General features: G+C 51.4%; 1 protein-coding gene across 8 annotated transcripts in view; it reads left to right on the top strand.

Annotated features, from left to right (window-relative positions):
• Positions 1–23058, top strand: part of Osbpl5 (oxysterol binding protein like 5) — a 68581-nt gene that overhangs the window by 17112 nt on the left and 28411 nt on the right. Inside the window, exon 1 of one of the 8 annotated variants that reach the window (XM_076914052.1) lies at positions 14537–14681. The exons of the other annotated variants lie outside the window; for them this stretch is intronic. The gene's annotated coding sequence lies outside the window, so the exon portion shown is untranslated. Of the gene's footprint in view, positions 1–14536; positions 14682–23058 lie in introns of those variants that run through there. 8 annotated transcript variants of the gene reach the window in all.

Below are 23058 nucleotides of genomic sequence, written 5' to 3'. Positions count from 1 at the left end.
GTTGCCCAGGTTTCTTTCAAGAAGCTCTCTGAGCTACAGTAGAGATCCGGCATGGCACAAGGGGGTGGGGGAGAGACAGATATGGCACGTGCTGGGGAGTGTTGTGTCTAGGAGCTGTACTGGGGCCTTGAGCCATCTGTGGTTCAGCCACATGCAAGTAGACACACGTCACTCCTGGCACACGGGTGCTGAGCTTGCTCAAGGTAGTAGGGGTGTGTCCCACCTTCATCCCCATTTATTGTTCAAGAAAAGGATGGGTTAGAGCATGGGGCTGCTTCTTGGAAATATGTGGGTCTCCCAGTGAGGCCTGGCAGCTTGAATTCTAACTCTGAGATACAAATGATCTCAAGCATGGGGTACTATTGAGTTCAGATGCCTCCCTGGAGCACTTCAGGCTGTTTGCAGGGCTGGCTATGCAGCCCAGGTGAGTACCTTCAGCGTTGGGTGGGGCAGGGAATGAAGCTGGCCTTTTCACAGGCTGTCCACTAAAAGCCATACTGTCTGCCCTGGGATGTCCTGTCACTATTGAAGGCTATCCTGTAGGAAAACTGCTGTTCTGTGTGAATCTTCATGTGACTTACTGAGGCTTCAGCTTGAAGATAAAGAATTCATAACCTGCCTAGATCCCTAAGGGTTTACTGATCATGCATTAGAGAAGTATACATACATAGGGAAGTTTGCGCTGGGGTCAAGGACAAAGGCCTTGGGTTTGGAATCCCATTGAGATCGTCTTTGCATTGCAGTTTCCAAGCTTGGACTCAGGAGCATGCGCACATGGGAAGCAGATTGCCTTCTTCTGGCGTCTAAACTGAGGGGGCTGGCACCAGTCATGGCATCAGGACGGGGTTGGGATGCCATTATGGCAAAGCAGAGGTTCCAGCTTGGAGTTCTTTGTCCACAGACCTAGCTGGGGCATCTTCCTACCTTATAAAGAAGAGATGATGTGAGACAGATGTGCAGAGGACTGGCCCACAGAGGGATCCTTATGAGGGTGATGACAGACCTTTGGGATGGGAGAGGCCTGAAAAACCATTGAGAAAGGTTGGAGACTCACCCCATCAGACCCCTAGGGTCACCCTGGTCAGTGTAGCCTTACCAAGGCTATCCAGGTCGTTGAGACATAAGAGAAAGCCTTTATAGTTGAAGGCAGGAGCCTGGCTGACCAGTGTAGATTGACCAGTGTAGAAGAGCCTAGAGTATACAATGGCCGCTCAGGCTCTAAGCTCAAGCTTCACAGGACTTTCCCAGCCTCCTACCTGCCCAGCTCCTGCATGGGGCATCAATGTTCCCCAGCTCACAGGCTCTCCCTTCCTATCACACCTACCTAGTCCTCCAGCCAGCAGACAGTGAGCAGCCTTTCTAGACCTGGACTTAGAGACAGAGCACTTACTCCAAGTCTGTGATGCTCTGGCTTCCATGACCAGCACTGGCAAGATGCAAAGGAGTGTGTGTGTGTGTGTGTGTGTGTGTGTGTGTGTGTGTGTGTGTGTATGTGTGTGTGTATGTGTAACTTGAACTTCACCATGGGTCTCTGGGTGAGCTCATGGTCACAGGGGAGCTACGCCTGGTCCCTGTCTTCTCCTTTCACCTTGCCCCATTCCTCACTCCCAAGGACTCATCCACACACCTATTTTTCTTACCCCAAGACCTTGCACTGGCTGTACTCTCTGGTCAGCTTTTCCCCAGATCTGATCATGGCAAGCTCCATCTGTTCCACCAGTGGTGTCACTTCTCCCCAGACACCCTCTGTTCCTGTCCTAGAGTATCTGTTTTAAATTCAGTAGTGCTCGTGTTTCTTTCTTAATAGCTTGTAACTATATCTGAAATTATCTTGATTTATTTCATTGGATGTCTAAATATTCAGAGAACAGTTCGGCCAGAGGCAGCCTATGAAAGTGTACTGTCACCTAGCATCATTGTCTGTTGTCAGACTGTGATCTCTTAGGCTCTAACCCCAGGGTCTGGCACACAGTCAGCCTTCAGTACTTGTGTGAGATTAGAAAGGAAATCCCCAGCAGTGGCAGGTCTGGAGCCAACTGCCCATCTTGTCATTTCCTCCCCTGCCTTCCCAGCATCAGGAGGTAGGAGGCCTACTATGGTATTATGTGTGCCTCTTGCCTCTCAGCCTCCAGCCTCTGAATTAAGAATGGCTCCTGCAGATCGGCCTTGGAGCAGAAGACACCTGTACCCTTATGTGGTGTGTGCAAGTGGTTGTTGCCCCTCCCTCAAAGACAGACAGAAGAAAGAGTTAACTCATCAGGGTTCATAACTTAAGTAGAGACATAAGAGATCTCCCGCCCACAGGCTGCTGATGTGTTGTGAAGTCACCTTCCCTGGACAAAGGCCTAGGGAGTTTGGAAACCTGTAAAGTCACTGAACCAACTCTCCAGGGGTCAATGGGCACAAAGAGTACCTACCTAGGAAGAAGCCAGGCCTCCAAGACCTGGTAGAAACAATGCAGAGTTTTTGGTGGCCTATCTCTTTTCCCTTAGTCTGGGGGACAGGTTCTCACACCCAACCTGGGAGACTGCACACTCCCTGGGTGAGTGCAGTGTAGAGAGGTTAGGTCCCTTAAGAGAGGATCGGGCCTAGGAAGTGGTCTCCACTCACAGGCTGAGGTGGCTCCTGTCTGAACCCTGCCTTCTGCCTTTTTTTTTTTTTTTTTTTTTTTCAGGCTAGGAGGAAAGCCACCTCCCAGATTCTGATCCATAGACCATAGCCAGTGCTGCTTCCCTGAGTACAGAGGTAGAGGAGCCTGGAGATGATCACTAGGCACAGGGCAGGAGGAAGAAGGCAGGCCATGTTTCCCATTTACAGGACAAACTTCGTACTCAGCTGTATCAGAACGTCACCTTCACCCAGGAGTTCAGCCTGTGGGGCAGGGACTGAAGTAGCACTGTGTTCCTTGTTCTGCAAGGGTGAGCCAGGACAGGGAGGGGCTGCTCAGCTCTGGACCACCCTTGGCTCCTCCAACCAGCCACAGTCCCAAACTCCAGAACCACCCAGGCCAGTTAGATCTCTGGTACTATTCCTGGGTTCTGAGACTCACAGGAGTCTGGGTAGGATATGTGGATGGAAAGGCCTGGCCATGGAAACCTTACAGAAATTATGTACCCCAAGTGTTCTACCACGATGGTCCTTTGTCTTCAAGTTGCCTGTTCTTGTGTGTATCGCTGGACTTAAGTCTCCAGTATTGGTTAATATCAGCCATTATGTGCCGATTGACTTGCATATTCCTTAAAATCCCAGTCAAAGGTGTCCACCCTCCAGCCATCATCTCCCTTGGCACAACCACCTGCTGTCACCGTGGGCCTTCTGCAGGTGGAATCCCATGTGGACCCTGCATCTACTCAGGACCTGCCCACCCCTCCCTTTACAGCTCCCTCTCTGCTTATGACCTTAGCCTCAGTCCCGGCTATCCTGAGCTGTCTGTGTGGGTGGTGGACACCAGCCTGTGAAAGGCAGTGATTCTGTTTGGGAGGGCTTGTTTGGACCCCAATGTCTACAGCGTGCCTGCCATCACCTACAGAGCTGGGATCCTAGAACACAGAATCCTCACATGGAGCAGGTCCAGAGAGCCCCCCCTGATCAAAGGCCTAGAGAACTGTGGTATCTCTTATCTTTGATCCCCATTTGCCTACCAATCAGCCCTTTGCTTAGGAACCAGACCTTTCATTGGCCCAGGCTGGCTGGTATTCAGAATCCAAGATGACAGACAGGGATGATGGCAGTTCCCAGGCCATTCTGGCCTCTGGAGCATGCCCTGTCCCCTGGGAAGACTTGGCTGTGGGAAGGGCCTGGAGCTCTGAGTCCTTAGATGCTACCCTCTTGTTCCAGAGTTCCACATGCCTGATCCTGATCCCTGTTTCTCCAGCCCTTTCCAAGCTTCCCTGGGTAAACTGAGGCTGCTGATGTCCCAGCTTTTATTTAATAGGAATGCAAGGTTACCTTCACCCAGCATAGAGCAAGTTCTCTATCCATAAGGCTTCTTTAACTGACTCTGCCCTCTAACCAGCAGATCCAGGGACTCCTGTAAGCAGGATGTCCAGGCAAGAACTTCTCCAAGCAGAGGTTTTCCACAGTGCAGCATCGCATCCCCCCCCCGCCCCCGTGCCTTAAGACATTTTTCTCTCATTAGAGTCACATCATATTTTATTCTCAGAAGTTTCTGTTTATTCTAAAGAGTTTGAAAGCTGCTTCTTACTCCTTCCTCCTGCTGGCTCACACACTGGCACAGACAGATGGATATTCAGTGTCTGGCCTCTCCAGTCTTGTGTGGCTTCCCCGTGGCTGATGTACCTGCTACTGGAGACAAAGCCCACTTTCCCATAGCCCCACCCTACTGTCCTGCAGACCCTGGACCAGGACAGAAGCAGCTGTGAAAAGCAGGTACCAGCATGAGCAACAAACCTTTACCTGATGCCCTGTGGCATCCTTTGACCTCTGTGGGCAGAGGGACAGGGCGGCCAGCTTTGAAGGGAACCCTCACCCACTGTGGTGCTATGCTAGGTTTCCACTTTGGGCCTGGCACCTGCAGGGAAGCGTGGGCCCCAGCTGCTGAGAGGCCTAGATTCTGCCTCTGAATAGCAACAGAATGACAAGTCCCTGGAAAGCAGGTCCCCAAAGGGCAGGCGAGGCTTCTGGGAAGAGGAGAGCATTTGGCTTACGTATTGAGGGGGAGTTTGGGATGTAAAGAGGCTGTTGCTTTGACCCAGAAATTCAACCCCAGCATGTTAACCCAAGGGTGAAGCTGCTTGGGGCAGGGCTTGGCTGCTGGTGTCATCTCAGTGGCCACTTAGTCATTGCTGATGGCCAGGCAGGTAAGCTATTGTTGAGGGTCTTGGGGGAAAGGGGACAGAGGACTTCCCATGACTGACACCAGAAGGGAAGTATTAGTATGCACGGCTTGGGTGGGCTGCTTAAAAGTATCAACTAGTCCAGGCTCCATGAATCTAGGTGGTCAGACACACATCCTTGCTGCTCTTTCTTCCCTGTATCCCAACGGGCTCTTTCCCAGTACAAGCCCTCCCTGATGGCGTCCACCATAACCAATGCCCATCTTCCTAGGAGAACTTGAGCTGGGCAGTCTGGGCCACTTTTTCTGTAGTCTCAACTGAAGGTAGAGGATCAAGGTGTGTGGTTCCTGGTAGCCAGGGGCACAACCATTCTCACCCCACTTCCTTCAGTATGAGTCAGGGGAGCTAGTGCTGGTAGCCATGTGGCTATTTAACCAGCCTGAGCATAGGCCTGGGTCTGTGGACCTGCCCTGAACATGGCACTGGCTTAGCTAGGGCCTCTTGCTGCCTGCATCTCTCTGTCCTCTCAGATGTCCTGCCCTGGAGGAAGAGCTTGTCCCTGTCTCTGTCTGGGACATTGACCCAGTGTCCCCAACAAGTGCGTAGTAGATACAAGATGTTTGGGGTGGGCTCAGCTAGGATCTCCCTGCTGCTGGTCCCAACTTCTGTCTATCCAAGCTTAGTGGAACCCACCTTTCTCTCTAGCTATCAAGTGTCCCATGGTTGCTGTCTGACATGTCTGTTTAGTTTAGGTGTCTTGCTGAGCACGGAGGCATATAGACTCTGAATGGTTAGCCATGAAGCTCCCACCCCGAGTGACCCTGAGTGTCCAGACCTCAGTTTCTCTTGTTCATCTGTGAAATGGGTTGTCATGTTGCCAGGCCGTAGGGATGCTGAGAAGATTTGGCAAGAGCATGAACTAGGTCTACCGTGAGTGCAGGGCCCAGCCAGGACAAGGCCTTGTTTAGAGATGACACGGGTTCTCAGAATGGGGAGAAGCACTTCCTTTCATTAATAAAAACATCAATTAATAATTAAACATCGTGAAAGCTTTAAACACAGAAACCACATAAACTAATCGAAGCCATGCTAGCCTTGAGAGTCAGAGTGTGCCAGCTTTGTCAAGGCATCCATGTTTGTCTATATTTGCTTCAGGTTGGTTCTGAGAGGTCAGTCATGCTGCTGAGGGAGGAAGAAAGGTCCCTGTGCAGTCCCTCGGCTGCAGAACCTTCCCCAGGGACTGAAGAACCTTTCTCCAGGTTGTCCTTGTAGCCTTTCCCAGGCCTCCTTTGAGTGCCTTTGCTGTTGGATGACAGACCGTCATGAGTGCACACTGTTCTCTGGCTTCAGTTATGCATGGTCCAATCTCACCCTGTTGTTGTTTTGTTTGTCTTGGTTTTGAGAGATAGGGTCTCACTCTGGAGCCCAGGCTGGCTTGGAACTCACTGCAATCCTCCTGCCTCAGCCTCCAGAGTGCCGTGGTTTCATTCTGCTCACCCCTTCTTTCTGCTTGTGTCTTGGATGCTGCAGAAAGTGGTACCCAGCCTGGGCAGCTGGCCTCTGCTCTGTGGTTGCAGAGGCCCCTGTTTGCCTTGCTTTGAGTGGAAATGTCTAGTTTGCTTCCATTCTCTCTGTATGTACTGTGTCCAGGTATCCTTGGGTACATCTGTAAAGATCTTCTAAGGGGTGGGTGGCTAAGGGGTACCCACCACCATTGAATTGGGATGTGGTTGCATTCCAGCTGGAGTGCAGACCTGACTCCTGGCCCTGGGGGCTCTATCTACCACATGCATTCATCTATTATCGGAGAAGACTCCGATTCCTCTTATCCATTTACAGGGAAGATATTAGAGGGAGTGTGGTCCTCCCAATCCCAGCTTGCAGAATAAAGGCTGTTCCCACAGATGCTTGCCAGGCTTTCCAGCATTTCTAATTGGCCAATACAGTTTGTTAATTAAAAACCAAAAAAATTGGCCTGACCTTCCCTGAGGCCCTGAGAATCCAGAAGGGTGGAGTCTGGCTAATGGATTGTGGGGTCTTCATGGAGCCAGTGATAGCACAGGGCCCACAGTGATAGCACAGGGCCCACTGCTGCCTGTGGTGCCGAATTGCCTTGCATGTGTGTCTGTGATGTGATCATAGTCTTCTGTACCCATAAACATGTAACAATTTTGTCAGCATTTACCTGTTCAAACCGTGGCTGTTTTCTGTCTGCCCATAAAGCCCAGGCTCAGCAGGCCATGGGTCAAGCTTTAAATGAGCATGGCAACCCAAGCACTAACCACTCAGGGCTCACACTGAAAGGGTGAGCAGGAAGTTCCTTGGACAGGTTATCTTATGTACAGAGCCAGCAAACCTCCGTAGTCACGTCTTGCCACTCACTGCTCATTTCTACCTTAGGGCTGCCTGCCTCCTGTCAATCATAGATTCCCAGGCCAGAATCCACAGGCTAGAGGGAAATTAGTGCTGTGTCTTTCCTGAGTACTTTCTGTTCCACTGTGTGAGGAGATCACATACCCCTAAGGCCCATCCTCCTGCTTTTCACTGGCAATGAAAGGTCTGGCGTCTTCCCTGGGTCCTCTCTATTTCCCTTATCAGGCACTGTCTATAGACCCTGGTAGAGTGCCCTCAGCATCCTTGGGCATTTGAGGCTCCCTCAGTCCCTGGCACTCCTGCAGATGCTGCACATGGAAAATGAGGGAGTCACCCCAGGGCTCCCTGCTGGCAGAGCCTGTTGCCTCAAAAGCTCAGCGCAGTGTAAGGGGAAAGCTGGAGCTCCTCCCAGGCAGCCTTGGTGGACAATGGCCCATCCCTTGTGGCCTGGACACGTGGATCACTCGGGAATTTTCCCAACTTGGGTCTGTGTCACCCGGCAGCCTGAGCTTTCCATTGGTGTAAAATGCAGTTTAGTGAACGACCACACACAAATAACCCCGCTCACCCTGTGCGTTATTTTTAACCTGTGTCTGTTTTCCCATTTATTTGCAAACCTCGTCTATTTGGGGAACAAGCTGTGTGTCTCCAGCAGGCGCCTATGCCCACTGACGGCGGTCATTCGTCACCCCTGGGGCCTCATTCCACTGAGGATGCTGGTGTTTGTCATCAGCCATAGTGGACCTTAGGGGCTTCTGCAGGCCACTGGGGCTTTTGCCCAGATCACACTGCTAATCTTACTGGGATCCAAGCTTTGAACTCTGTTCTATGCTCAGTGGAAATAGCTAGATATAAAGGTAACGTGGAGTCAGCTCCTTGAAACCTTAAGGTGAACAAGAGGAATAACCCTCTTCCTCCAGGTATGGTGCCTTTGATCCTAGCACCCAAGAGGCAAAGGCAGGCAGGTAAGTTTAGGCCAGCTTGGTCTACATATCCAGTTCTAAGCCAGCCAGGGCTAGCTACATAATGAAACTCTGCCTCAAAAGGAAATAAAGAAATAACCTATTTCCTGTGACTAGGGTAATTTTGTAAGCCATTTGGCCCTTTAAAAAAAAATATTTTCCTAATTTTTTTTTTTTTTTTGAGATAGTGTCCCAGGTAGCTCAGATTGGTCTCAAACTTACTATATAGCTAAAGATGGCAGTTAACTGCTGATCGTCCTGTTTCTGCCTCCTGACTTCTGGGATTGCATAACTGCCTCACTTGGGTTATGAGGTGCTAGTGATGGAACCCAGGGCTTCATGCATGCCGGGTGAGCACTCTACTGGCAGCCACATCCTGAGCCCTGACAGCCTTTTAATAACTCGCCTCTGCTTGTGCCCTCTTTACAGATGGGGACACTGAGGCTCAGAGATGGCAAGAGCTTCCCCAGGTCACCACTGCATACAAGGCTATGGTAGAACCAGCACACAAAGTGATACTTGTGCCATAAACCCAAAGTCTAGAGAAATGGCTTGGTGTTCTAGGATTGAGCCTGTGCTGCTGCTGGACTCCAAACTTAAACTTCCTGTGGGAGGGGCTATGTCCACTATTGCCTGGGAAAACAGATAAGTGGTGGTGTTAGAAATGTGAGCAAGATTTGAGAGCTTGTTTGGAGGTTCTAGCAAGGGTGCCTCAGCCCAAGACCCCAGTTCCAGGGATTCTGACACCCTTTTCTGACCTCTGTGGGCACCAGGCATGCATGTGATACACAGACATACATGCCGGCAAAACAGTCAACACATAAAACGTTTAAAAATTAAGAAACACAAGCAAGCCAGTCATGTTCTAACAGGTGTCAGCAGGAAGCCCTGGGACTTCTCAGTGGGGGGCGAGACCCCAAAGCAGTCTTGGCTACTTTCAAACCTTGTCCTTTCTGGGGTCAAGACTGAGTATCACATTCATGATCGGAATCTAGAACGAGCTAAGGACTGTGGCCCCTGTTTAGCGTATAACAGATTCCCCCGGGGACCCAGTCTGAGAGACCTTTCCTGCCACTCTGAGGCAGAAAGAGTTCAGAGACAAGCAGTATGGAGATAAAGAGCCACAGTATTGAGATGGGTTGAACTGGATGAGGAGCCTTGGAGGAGTGTGGCTGAGAACTGCCTGTTAACCTGAGAGGACCACGGGTTACTACTGAGCCCTGTTCAAGGTGGATCAACCACTTAGGTCTCACTATCTAGCCCAGGCTAGCCTCAAACTCAGGATCCTCCTGCCTCTGCTTCACAAGTACAAATGTGTGCCCTTGTGCCTGGCTAGCATCTGCTATGCCACATGGCTAACTAAAATCACATTCAAGAATAGATGCCTGCCTATACTGAAGCCTCCCAATACTTTACTGTCTGTTTTGGGTTTGTAATTTTTGAGAGTTGGTGTTTGTTTGTTACTGTGTAATCCAGGCTCGCCCCAACACTCCTGAGTGCTGGAATGGTCTCCTGACCAGAGCTTAAACACCATGGGCTTTGCCAGGACCACTGTCTCTAACAAATAGCGAAGGAAGCAGGTTTGGAGGTCTGACAGCCAGATCCTTTTTCCTTGACAGCATCAAGAGACTGCAAGAGCATTAAAACACATCTCATGCTTCCCCGACTGGTCTGGGTGAGGCCACCCAAGCTACCAGTATCATCAGGAAACAAAGGTGACAGGGGTTCATCTAGTTTGTCAGGGAGCAAAGCAGGGGCTTCAGGGGCAAGTTCTGGGAGTTCTGAGTGTGGGCCTTTCCCCGGGAGCAGGCAGGGGGTCCAGGAGCTGACCAGGCCAGGGGCCCTGCATGTGGGGACCGGGAGAAAACAGTCTGCATCCCAACTGCTAGGCACTCAGCCATCTAGTGTCCCATGCTGCCTGAGACCCACTCCCACTCTTGGGCATGGGATGGCACCTGCAGCATCACTAGCAGCTCTCTGAGGAGAGCTTTCCCTCCTGGGTTGTGCCAGGCAGGTGTGCAGCAGTGGATTAAAGAGGAACAGAATGGGGTTAGTACTAGGTAGGGAGTCAGGATGAGAACTCACCTCCTGCCCCCCGTTCTTTGTGTGGAGAGGATAGGGGGCTGTTTGGAGGCTGGTGAGATGGGACAGGCCATACACCTGAGTTTGGATGCAGCAGTAGGTCACCTTGCACAGCGGTGACTTTCTAAGGCCTTCATGGTGCTGAGAGCACAGGTTTCTAATGCCACATATGTGGATGAGGGTTCACCCACCTGGTTTGTTACCATCCTGGGCCACTACCATGGAGGACTAGACACTGGACATCAAGACAACAGAATTCATTCTTGTGTAGTCTTTCCTCAGGCTAGAGATGAGGGCAGGCTGCTTCCATGAACCACCAGGAAGTGACTTTCCTACACTTTCTTAGTTTCTGAAGACACAGGCTCACTAACGTGTGGGCACAACTCTCCAGGGTATTCCACATCTTTATCTTTCCCTGTCCTTATTCTTGTCCCTGTCCCTGTCCCTCTCCCTCTCCCTCTTCCTCTTCTCCTCCCTCTCACTCTGTCTCCCTCTTCCTCTCCTTTTTCCCCTCCGGTTCCCTCTCCCCCCTTCCTCCCTCTCACCCCCCTCCCCTCTCCCTGTATTTCTCTGTTCTGTCTTTAGTAGGACCCCAGGCCTCCTAGTGACCTAACCCAAAGACACCATACTCATTTTATTTTATTTTATTTTGTTTTGTTTTGTTTTTTGAGACAGGGTTTCTCTTTGTAGCCCTGGCTGTCCTCAAACTCAGAGATCAGCCTGCCTCTGCCTCCCAAGGGCTGGGATTAAAGGCATGAGCCACCACTGCCTGATACCATACTCTTGATTAGGACTTAAATCTATGTTTTAGAGAGACAAAGGTCACTTTCCGTACCCTTAGGCAGTGGTCAGAAGCTCCCAAGACTCTGGGGGAGATGAACCGCATGCATGTGGTATACAGACATATATATAGACAAACACTGATGCACATAAAGTATACATAAAATAACTTATTGAGTACAGTCCCATCATATTTGTGCTTTTTATGATTACTAGTAAATATAACTAAATCTGGGAGAAGAGCCAGCTGGGCCTACCCAGTTGAGGGACTCGGTGGAGAAGGGAGTGGGCTCCAGGACAATGTTGCAGAAGCTGCTCAGAGCTGCAGTCAGTCCTGATGGCCCTTAGGCTGGAGGATGGGAGGGAATGGAGGCTCAAAGGAGAAAGACCTAGGCTGCCCAGGCAGTGGGTAAGGAGCTGGGAAGAAGGGCTCTGTAATTTATGAGGAGATGCCCCTAGGAGGGGAGGGAGCCTGTGGGATCTTGTACTTCACCTTACTGGGCTCAGGCCCTGAGCCTCAGGATCCCATACTGTCTTGCCTTGGGGACCTGAGCTCACTCGTCCCTCCTGGCCCACTCTCGTGTGTTAAGTGTTAAGTACATGTTGCATGTGCTCTGGGTGCCTGGGTCACTGTTTGCCCATCAAGAGCTTCCTGGAGCCCTCTTGAGATCTGGAATACTTAGTCTAGTCCTCTGCCCCAGAGGACAACCTGGAAGGGAACAGCAGCCATTGCATCAGCGTGTTTACTTGGTGACAGAAAAATAGTCTTTGAAAAGCCCTTGTCCAAACAAAGAAACTCAAATTGCACTGTGTTCTCCCTGGGGACCCAGGACTCTACTCATGAGACCAGGTCTTCATTAGCTTTCTGTTGGAGAAGCTGCCTCAATTGCCTCTCACAGCCATGCAGCGCCCCACAGCCCTGCCACAGCAGCAGAGCCCTCTAGCAGGGGACCGCCACCCTGAGACAAAAGCAGAAGATGATGGTTCAGGTGCTTGGACACCGCTGGCCTGATGCACATACATAGGCTTGTGTATCTGTGTGTGTGTGTGTGTGTGTGTGTGTGTGTGTGTGTTGTATATGTGTGTGTTGATTTGCATGTGGGATGTGTGTGGTATGGTGTATATATGTGTGTCAATTTGCATATGTGGTGTGTGTGTGTGTGTGTGTGTGTGTGTGTGTGTGGTCATGAGAGGATGGAAGAGAAGGAGCAGGAAACAAGACCTTGTGCTACCATAAAGAGCTAAACAGTAATGACTGCAGCTGGTCTTTAGGTTCCCAGTTGCCTGGCACCAAACCATCTCTTGATAGTCGTTGGGAGACAGATTGTTTGATGATCAAGAGGCAGCTAGACCAGGCACAAGAGGGTATCTGTCCTGGAGCATACCTTTATTCTAGACTGGAGCCTCCAGAACCAGAGAAAGGCCACAGCTTTAGCCCTTTATGTTTATACAGTGGGCATCCTGGTAGCTGCTACTTGTGTCCTAGAAACAAATGAGTGCCTATGAGCCTGGGTTAGCCATGCACCCTTAGTGAGTGAGTCCCATGCTCCTGCTGCTTTAGCTGCTGCTGCTGTGGCTGCTGTGGCTGTTGAGGCTACTATGCCTGCTGCCATGGCTGCAGTGGCTACAGGGCTGCTGGGGCCGCTTGCTATTTGTTCTCTGTGCTGGTTCCAAGCCCTGAAAAGCCTATGTCTGAGGGGTTGTAGAGGCTGGAGGAGTGGAGCTGTTGGTAGTATCATTCCAAGGTAGACATGCAAAGATGGACCTTGGGCATAGGTGCCCCAGGACCCTGACTCTGCTACATTTAGGCCTCAGGAGCCTTTAGGAGGGCATGGCCCAGGCCTGGTCTGGGTAAGATGAAGTTGGCATAATAGTGGAAGCAAAGAAAATGGGGACCTTGGCAGTAGGAACCCAGGCTGTGTCTCCTCCTGCACCCCCTAGTCATGAGCTCTTCTAAGCCTATTCTTCCACAGTTCCTGCACCCCTCACTCCTTACTGGACCTGGTGCTGATCCTACAAAGTATTTTTTCAGGCTTAGCTCCTAGCTGGGCTCCTTTCAGCCATCATTCTCTTCCAAGGGTGGGTACTGACTCCGCACCCCAAGGCCTCCAACATGCTCCAGACGCTCCTTGTTCGGTGTGGGGTGATATCCCCCAAATATACCCAAGCCCTCATCCCTGGTGCCTGTGAAGGTGCTCTGACTTGGAAGAGCCTTTCCATGTGTAAATGAGGGTCTTGTAAGAGGTCTGCCATGGAGAGCCAATGAGTTATATAGAAGATATAGCCACAAGCCAGGAGATGCCTGGGGTACCCAGAAGGTACCGAGGCAAGGGAGGTCCCTCTCCTGGAGTCCTTGAGGGCACTGTGATTCAGCTGGCACCTTGATTTTGGATTTGGGGCCTCTACATTCATGAGCAAATAAACCTTTAAGCCGTTGTCTGTGTTTCATTGTCAAAGCTATCCTGGGGAAGAATGCATCTTCCCATTCAAGGCCAAGGAGGCTCCCCCGCCCCCACAACTATTTATTTCCATGAGAAGGAGCCTGTGGTCCTGGGTGTAGTGTGCCAGGAAGGCTTCAGTTCCTGAGGAGGAGGTCCCCAAAGACAAGGGAAAGGCAGGGTAGTGGGCTGTCAGCATCAGACTTCATCTGCATGTGGGGGTACGTGCTCACTGCATCTCCCCACTGCATGTCCCTTCTCTCTCTTTTCACCTGTCGTCTGCTGCTCACGGGGCCCGTGGCTGTGCTTCTGGTTTAGAACTTGTCGTTTCAGAGTGTGACCAGCATGTCTGTGTTCAGATCCAAATTTAGGCCTTGGAACATTAAGGACAAGCCAAGTTTTCTCACCCCTTCTCTGGAACTGTTTCTTAGCCTGGTGGACTTGGGACCACCAGGGAGAGGCCTCCAGACTCATCTGTGTCACAGTACTTAGTGAACTGGCCAAGCAGCCATGGCAGGGGACTGGGTGTCCCTTGTGGTTTCCTATGGTTCCTGGGATGGGTGGTGAGATGACCAGTGGTGTGTCCTTATGATGAGGAGGGGGTGATCTGAGTAATGGGAGGGGGGAGGGGTTCTTCAGGAGGGGTTGCCATAAGACTTCTGGTGGGTTCTGACAAAGAAGATGAGGAGAGGACAAGAGTGGGCTAAGAAGATGGAGGAAGAGCTGCTACACAGTAGTCTCTGGAACCCGCTCCAGGGAGCATGCCAAGCCCTCCATGGAGATAGTCCAGAGTGGACAGGTTCTCTGGTCAACCCACTCTTCCACCTGAAAAGCCATGTACCCACATGTGGGCCTTTGGTGCCTGGGAATGGGTTCAGGGGCGTATGAAGAGAGAAACCAGAATCAAGGCTCACAAACACTACTCCTGCCTTGGTAGGGTGTGGTGGAAAAATGGCACCTCTTAGTGCTGGGCCCCACCCACCTGTCAGAACTGCCTGTAGCTCTCACTGTAGCTCTCACCTGACTGACAGAACCAGTTTCTCAACAACGCACAGGGAAGGGCCAGCTAAGGGAGTAACCCACAGCATAAGGTATGGTGGCCAGAACTGTCACAGCTACTTATCCACAAGGGTCCCTGAAGGTGTCACCCTCCTGTGGCCACCCTTCTATACTCACAAGCCCAGTTAGTAACTGGGACAATAAGAAGAGCTGAGGTCCGAGGCCACAGCCTTGTGAGACCCTGGCCTGAGGTGAGTACGGAGGTAGGGCTGGCAGGGCAGGTTGCTCCCAGCTCTGCATCAAACTAGGAATCAGTTGGCTTCTTTTTTCCTGTTTCAGTTTCCCTGTGCTTCATCAGCTATAAAATGGAAAGGAGCTAACAGCCTAGGGTGAAGCCTGAGGGGGGGTTGTAGGTGGAGTCCCCTAAGCAATGAATGGGGAGGGGTTCTGGGTTCTTGGAGAGGGCAGAGCAAGGCAAAGAGGGCAGTGGGTCCCCAGGTGTCTGCACCCAAAGCTCTTCTCCTGGGCTATCCTGGTCTGCTGCTCCTCACAGACACTGGCAGTCATTATAGGGCGTGGCTGAGTCCAGTAAGGCCTGCCCCAGTAAGGGACTGACCAGTCACATGATCCTGTGTGATTCAGTGAGGCTTGTGCCTCAGATACCACATCTGTTAAGTGAGAGAAGTCAGAAAAGAGTGCTAGAAACCTTTGGACCCCTTTCTTCTTCTTTTCCTTTCCCCCCATTTTATGTGTATTGTACACACATATGCATATATGATCTTTCATATGTGTGGGTACTTGTGAATTATGTGCACGTGTGCACTTACATGTGGAACCCTGAGCTTGATGTCAGGAATCGCCCTTGATTGCTCTTCTACCTGTTTTCTGAGGGAGGGTCTCAGTCAAACTCAGAGGTCATGGGTATAGCTAGTCTCCAGCTTGCTGTGTGATTCCTCTGCCTCTGCCTTCTGAGGCTGGGATTACAGGTGGGCACCACACCCATCTGGCATTTACACGGGGAACCCAAACTCTAGTCCTCATGTTTGCATGGTGAATACTGTATTTCCTAAGTCCTAAGCCATCTATAAATCTTCAGGGTCTTTATTGCTTCAAGTACTCAGGATCCCGCTGGTCCTAGGCAGTGGGGAGGAAAAGGAGAGGGCCTGCTGCCTGCCTGGCATCTGCCATATGCAGCAAGCAGGGGCAGGAACACAGGGGTGGCTCCTGAAGGAGCTGTTGATGAGACTAAACTTGCCAAACCAAGATACCCAGAGACAGCTTTGCCTCGTAGGCAGCTCACTTTTCATGGCGTCACCCTCTTCCCTTGCCAACCCAAGCTGCGGTGAAACCCCCTGGTCCCGTGTCCACTGGTAAGAATGACTGGGCCCTTTGAGAAGCCTCTCATGGTATGGACAGCAGAGGGGACTGTGTGGTTGACCCCACAAACTAGGGCAGAAGGACATGTGGGGTCTGAAGCTTTGCATGGAGGAAGCCAGAACTCTGGCCACCCCCAGGTGAAAGAGATTCCAGTTGGGGAGGGGCCTCTCAGGCAGAGAGTCACATTCCAGCCTGGCTCAGGAGCATATATACAGGGTTATGGCTCATGGGACCAGGGGGCTCAGTTTACTGTTCCAGCAAGTGAGGAAGCCATTTCATCTGAGGGAGGAGCTCCTTGATCTTCAGATCTAGAACCTTCTTATTTCATGAAGAGGAGGAAGTCTTGGGGAGGTGGAAGGAACAGTTTGTCCCAAACTAGGACCAGGCCAACAAGTAGTTATCAAGTGCTATGAAGCCAGGTGGACACAAAAAGAAGAGCCGCATGGCCGAACCCCAGAGCTCCCCTAATGCTTTTTGGATAGTTGGTTGTTGGTTTTAAGTTCCTCTGCAGCGCAGATACACAACTACATGAGTCTTTCCTCAGCCCTCTTAAGCCGGGATGCCTCTTGGCACCAGAGGACAAGGTAGAGTGGGAGGTAACCTTGGGATACCCTGTAGGTATGGTGCAAGCCTTCCTGGTCTGATGCAGAGCTGGGCCTGGCACAAAACTAGAACTTAGTATTTTGTGTCCATCAGTCCTGTCCCCCAAGTTCCACTAGGACCTGAGTGGTCACGTCTGATGTGGGTGTTGTTCAGTGTTTGACATTGGGCTAGTCTCCCCCACAATACTTCCAGGCTCCCACGTCTGTGTCCCTTGTCACTCAGCAGGTAGAGTTGAAGAAGAAACAACTGTGGGGTGTTTGTCTCCAGTAGTTACTTCATCTAGGGTCTTCTGGCCAGGGCTACATGCCAAGATCAGTACAATTTATGGACCTGCCACAGGATCAACTGCAGTCATACATGGAGGTGTGAAGAGACCCTCACCTCACCATTCTCTCTGACATCAGGCCAGTCTGGTTTTGTTACATCTCACCAGTGGGGTAGCTCCTGGGCATGTGGGTTAGCTCCTGGCCATGAGGGGCAGCCAGGAAGCCTTAGATCATGTGGTGGGGCTGGTATGGGAGCAGCAGGCAGCAGAGATCCAAAGGTGACCTCTTTGGTCTCAGAAACCAGATTCACATAGCCAGCCAGACAATCTACCATCTTAGAGATCATGGCTTGCTGGGTCTTTAGTATCCATCCTTCTTTCTGATTAAGAGGTAGAAGCCACATCCAGAGTCCAGAAGGACCCACCATGTCCAGGAAGCATGAGCCTCCCTAGGGCAGAAGTCCCCAATGGGGATGTACAAGCCTCTCAGAACCAGCAATGACAGTCTCTGGTGCTATTAGGGAGGAAGCAAGAGAGACTATGGCTACCTTGTCTCCTCCAGTCTTCTTGTGGTCTATCCAGATAGTACAGCCTACATGGGGAAAGTGAGGGGCTAGACCAGGTAAGCAGGTAACTCTGGGCAGCACCCAGCTTTCCTGCTGGGTGATCCAATGGCAGCTTCTTGTCTCTCAATCAGTCCCCACCCAGGGTAGAGGTGACCTGCAGAGCCATCCCACTGGGGGAGGCATGCTGCACATTAGAGTGGGAGAGCTAAACTCAGGGTGTCTGTGCAGCACCAGGCCCCCTGTGAGAGCCCCTCAGGCATGCCCATTTAGTACAGGGCTGGTCTTGACTGCAATGGAGCTTTCCCCAGAAAATGGAGCTCCTCCCATCTATGTGTGGAGGCTCATAGCAAGTCTGGGCTGAAAGTGGGACAGAGTTCTTGACCCCTGGTTGGCCCCTCTTCCTAACTGCACTGTCCCATGTCCTTCCTCTAATCCTCCATAGTGCCCCATGCCAGCTTACATAACCACTGAGAGCATCGTCCCGATTGCAGTTTGTATCTAAAATCAAAGACTCCTCTCAGTTGGATGGGGAAAGGAGAGACTGAGCAGGACACGGTGTAGACAGGGCTTTTCAGTGATAGCTGCTGTCATTCTATAGAGTCTGCCAGTTCTCCAGTGGATATGCTAGGCTTGCAGTCCACATTCCTTCATTTCTGAACTGCTTTCAATGGTTTGTACCCCAACAGCTTTTTAATGAGCTCAGAAAAAAAAAACAAAACATCAGTGCATACACACACAGAGGAAGGCCTCTACCAGTAATAGAGTCCTCGACACCTAGAGCCTCACTTCCCTCTGGGGACCCTGGCCTGTCTGCCCCCAGCAGCTCCTCATGGCCTGTGACTGAGGAAACTACCCAGAGACCACAGTGCCAGCCATGGGTGCACTTGGCTGTGGCAGGTGCCTCATGGTCCCACTCAGAGAAAGACCTCTACATAGAGTACAGAATGAATGTGGCCATGGGGGTGGGCTTCACATAGTCTCCAGTCCTCTGCAGGAAGACAAAATGATGAACTCAGGCCAGAATCGCCTCATCAGCTTGAGTGCATGCAGGTGGGATGGGAAGGGAGTGTGGGAATGGACGACTTCATCAATTTCTTCTCTGAGGCTCAGACAAGCCTGGGCCCAGATTTCAGATCTCTGCCTCCTTCTGTGTGGCCTTGACCTTTCTCCACAAAGATTCTATTGTTTTGGCCAAAGGTGGGCGTCTCTGTCAGCAATGGAGGGAGTGGTACATTGGAGGCCAGATCCCGGTTTGGAAGCTAGCCGGAGGGCAGTGAGCTAGCTCTTTCTTGGAGAGGTGACCCAGCTGGGGGGGAGGGTATCCTCCTTGGGGATTAAGTGGCTCAGATGGGGGAGTATTCTCATTAAGTAGATAACTTAGGTGAAAGTGTCTCCACTCTATATGTGGTGTCCCAGCTGGAAGGGGTCCTTGCCCACTTTCCAGACCTTTGTCCACAGGGACATGGGATTAACGGAGCAGAGACAGTACTGGCTCTACCTTGTCTGCTCTTGGAGGCAACATCACCCCTGGTACCATATCAGGCTTCTATGCTCTAGATGAGAAACTGAGTCTGAGGAGCCTATCTGGCCCCATGTGGAAGGCTGGGCCAAGGTAGAGAGTTGGAACTGCCTCCTCCTCGTTTTGGCCCTGCCACCTTACCTTGTCCTAGGTGGCCTGTGATACTCAGCTGGGTGAGAGAAGAGCAGAAGCCCTGAGAAAAGGGACCAGGAGGTGCCTCTGGCCAAGCCCCTACTGCTCCAAGGCCCAGACACTTGGATGTACCTTGGCCACGGCATAGCAGCACAATGGAAGCTACAGACCCTATCACAACACCAGGGATCCCAAAAGCTCCAGGCCTATGAACCCAGGGTGCAGATAAGGAAGGATCCAGAGAGCATCTGAGATGGAATGTCAGGCCCTCAGGAGGGTGTGTCTGTCCCTGTTGGGAGGAGGGAGTACCCTTTTACCAGGAGCTGCTAGAAGGGTCACTTCCCACAGCCTTAGGAATGGGTCTGGCCACCTATTAGAGCCCTTCAGGAACCTTCCTTATAGAAGCAACTCCAGCTTCTCCTGAGGCCACTTTCCATCTATGAGCTAATTCTCTGCAGTATTACATAGCCATGCATGTACCCAGCTCGTAGAGCACAGAAGGGTTAAGTAGTCAGATCAGCACAGGATGTGCCTCTCATGTAAGCCCAATGTGTCATAGCACAGATTTCATATGAACTGTAGGAAAACATGGGTACCAGAACAGTGGCCCGAGGAAGTGTTCTGTGGAAGAGCCAATTCTCTAAGGAAGGAGAAGAGTCCCATAGAGGGGCCTGTAGAGGCAAAGGCACACTTCAGCTACCTAGGTAGAGAGAAGAATGGCTGCAGACCAACTGGGGTGGGTATGGTGACACCTCCCTTTCTCTTCCTCCCCTAGCAAGACACAGAGCCTGCAAGTCCACACTCACCCCCATTTCCATGGGCTCGGCCAGTGAACAGGCCCTGCCTGGGCCTCATGGCACCCACACTGTCTCTGACTTTGCACTCAGCTTTGATTCTCTGTGGATCAGGAGTTCATCCCCATCCCACTTCTTTTCCCATCAAACCTCAGGGTTCCAGATACACCCAGCCCATCCTCCACTCAGAACATTGTTCTTCTAAGAGTCACATGTCTCTGTTGTGAAGCCAAGTTCAAAATGTCCCTTTCTTTTTTTTTTTTTTTTTGTTTTTTTTTGGGGTTTTTTGGTTTTTTTTGGTTTGTTTTGTTTTTTTTGTTTGTTTGTTTTGTTTGTTTGTTTGTTTGTTTCAAGACAGGGTTTCTCTGTGTAGTCCTGGCTGTCCTGGAACTCACTCTGTAGACCAGGCTGGCCTCAAACTCAGAAATCTTCCTGTCTCTGCCTCCCAAAATGTCCCTTTCTGACGTGTGTATGTCCCTGTCTTCTGTGGACTCTGACTATAGACAGAGCAAAGACAGAAGGGTAGCTGGATGGCTAGGTGAGGTGACCATGTGAGTATGGCCGACAAAGCCAGCACCAGCAGGACGAGAGGTGGCTGCTTCACCTGCATCCTTTGCAGGCTAAGGGGCAGGTCTGGCTGACACAGAACAGCAAGGACATTGTAGGCAGAGACTCCCCCATGCTCATTTAAAGCCTTCACTGCCAAAGCAGAGGAGTTTGGTGGCGGGTTCTACACCTGTCTGACAGTTAGGCCTTCCAGTCACACTTTATTGCATAATGAAGGTTTATGGCCTTAACTCTGGAGGTGACTGGCTTAGGACTGTGCAAGAAGTCCTGCCTTTGACCTGTTGGGCTTTCCTTGTGCTTATGGCTTGAAGTCTTCTTCTCAGGCCTGGGCCAGAACTGGGAGCTGCTGGCCATACATATGCTTAACATCTCATTCCCTAGCCACTTCCCTGTCCTCTGTCACGTGCCTGGCCTTCTGTGTGATCCTATCTTGGGGGATCAGGATCTCTAGGCTAGGTCCCTCCCAGGCAGAAGTGGGCATTATTGTAGACTTCTGCCCTATAAACCCATGTACATATAGGTCTGGTGTATGCTTGCCTTGGGCTCCTTCCTCTTGGGTCCCACAGGGTTCTCTCTGCCCATGACTTCATGCATGTGCAGGTATATTGTGTGCTTGCCTTGGGCAACGACTTTGATGGTTACCGTGGATAGCAAGCTTTGCCTTGGTCACCTCTCTGCAGCTTCTTCCTGCGCCGAGCCCAGTGTAGGAGGCACTGGTCAGGGAACCTAGCCTTACTCTGGCACTTTCAGCCAGCATCATCTAGAACTCCACGCTCCTAGGTCCCTCTCCAGGAGCTTCCTCACTTGTTGCTGCCCTGCGTGGTGAGATCAGGTAGTGGGCAAGACAGAACCAGAGAGAATGCGCAATTGAGCACAGTGTATGCATGTGTGCATACGCATATGTGATTCCATGCATAGGGAAGCCAGAGGTCAACCTAATGCTGTTCTCAGGAGCCATCCACCTTAATTTTGAGTCAGGGGCTCTACTTAGCATAGGGCCTTATAGATTTGGCCGGATGGCTGGCCAGCAAGCCTGAGGGGTCCACTGCCTTCTGAGCACTGGGATTATAGGGTCTGAGGATTGAGTTCAGGCCCTCATGTGTGGGGAAGAAATCTCGCGGGGGGAGGGAGTCTGGTGGTGGTGTCTTGGTGATCCAGCAGCAGGTTGGGGGCACGCTTCCAACACCCTGCCGGCCAGGGGTCCCACATTCACGCAACCGCTGCGCGCAGGCGGCTGCGGTTCGAGGTTCCAAAGGCTGGGAATCTAGCAGCGAGACCAGGCGACACGTGGAGTCCGGTTTTCCATTTATTGTTCATGGCATGTTGAGTGGGTATAAATGGTATGCACTTCCCCAGATAGCCAAGCTCACCTGGCCTTCTATAGGGAGGGGGAAAAGGGGGAGGGAATAACTTAATTATCTACGTCCCGGCCTTTAGATAACTCATTAATATTTAAATCTCTGGAGGTGGAGACTTGTTAATCACGCCCTCTACCTGTGTGTTACGTGACTGAAGGTGGCAGGTTAAATGGAGTTACCTCATCCAAGGCCCAACACTCATGCTTACACAGCAAACATTTTGCCAAATGAGCCGTCTCTCCTGTCCAAGAGTTTTAACAAAGAACTGCCAGGGAGGGTTTCTAGGAGCCTCCGGTGCTATGCAGAGAATGTGCAGAGTTGCAGCCAAAGAGTGGTCACCCAGAGGACACTTCTGAGTGGAATGTGACAAAACCCAGCCTGCGCAACAGGGGTGGGGATGCAGGACGAGAGCAGAGCAGAGCCATACAGAGGTCCTCGAGCAGGCTTGGACTCAGCATTTGCAGGACTGTGAAGAGGCCCACGGGTGGCTGGAACCCAGTAGGGGAAAGAGCTGGTGGCACAGGGTGGGCAGGGCTGGGGACTCAGAGGCCTGGCTGGCCTGTGAGATGCGCCTCTACCACACCTACTGTGTGACAGTGGCCTTCAGACGCAGGCATCTCTAAAGGGCAGGGTGGGGCACAAAGCAGGATGTTGGAGTCGGGGCTTTAGGATAACTCTGCAGGGCTGAAGCCTTCTGCTGAGCAAGTTGAAGGAAGCTGCTGGGCCACCACTGGCTGGTGGCTGTCAGCTATAGAGCTATGGGCTCCTGGTATACACCTGAGTTGCATTAGGGCTGGAGGGAGGTTGAGGTATCTGTCCATGTTGGCAGAGTAGTCACTGCTCCTCTGACATGATTAGGGCTGGAGGGAGGTTGAGGTATCTGTCCATGTTGGCAGAGTAGTCACTGCTCCTCTGACATCATGTGTCTGAGTGTAGGTGAATGAGAAGGAAGTGGGAACTAGGTGACTGACTGACTGGAAAGATATGGGGAGAGAAGAAGAGAGAATGAGAGGGTGGGTGAATGGATATATGGATGGGTGGATGGATGGATGGATGGATGGATGGATGGATGGATGGTACATAGACACTAATGAATGGAGAAATGATGTCTGGATACATGGGTGTGTAGGTGAGTGACAGGGGGAGAAAGGAGTGGACAGACAGATGGGCAAGTGAACAGTTAGATGAAGGGAAGGAGGAAGACAGAATAGTGTGTACACTAGTGAATGATGGGGTGCACTTTCTGAAGAGTCCTTCTAGATATTTACACACATCCTCCCCTGACCACACTTACTGCACATGGGCAGATGGCCTGATGGGACTCTTCCCCAAGCCTGTGTCACTCAATCCCTAAAGAAAGTGAAGCTTCCAGTAGGATAAACCAATTATGTCACCACCCCTTGTCACACTGATAGTCATGACCTCCTTTCCCCCTGCAGGTCCCTAA

Source organism: Arvicanthis niloticus, chromosome 1, assembly GCF_011762505.2.
Source record: "Arvicanthis niloticus isolate mArvNil1 chromosome 1, mArvNil1.pat.X, whole genome shotgun sequence".
Taxonomy (NCBI): domain Eukaryota; kingdom Metazoa; phylum Chordata; class Mammalia; order Rodentia; family Muridae; genus Arvicanthis; species Arvicanthis niloticus.
Note: the sequence above shows the minus strand (reverse complement) of the source record. Positions and strands in the feature narration are given on the sequence as shown.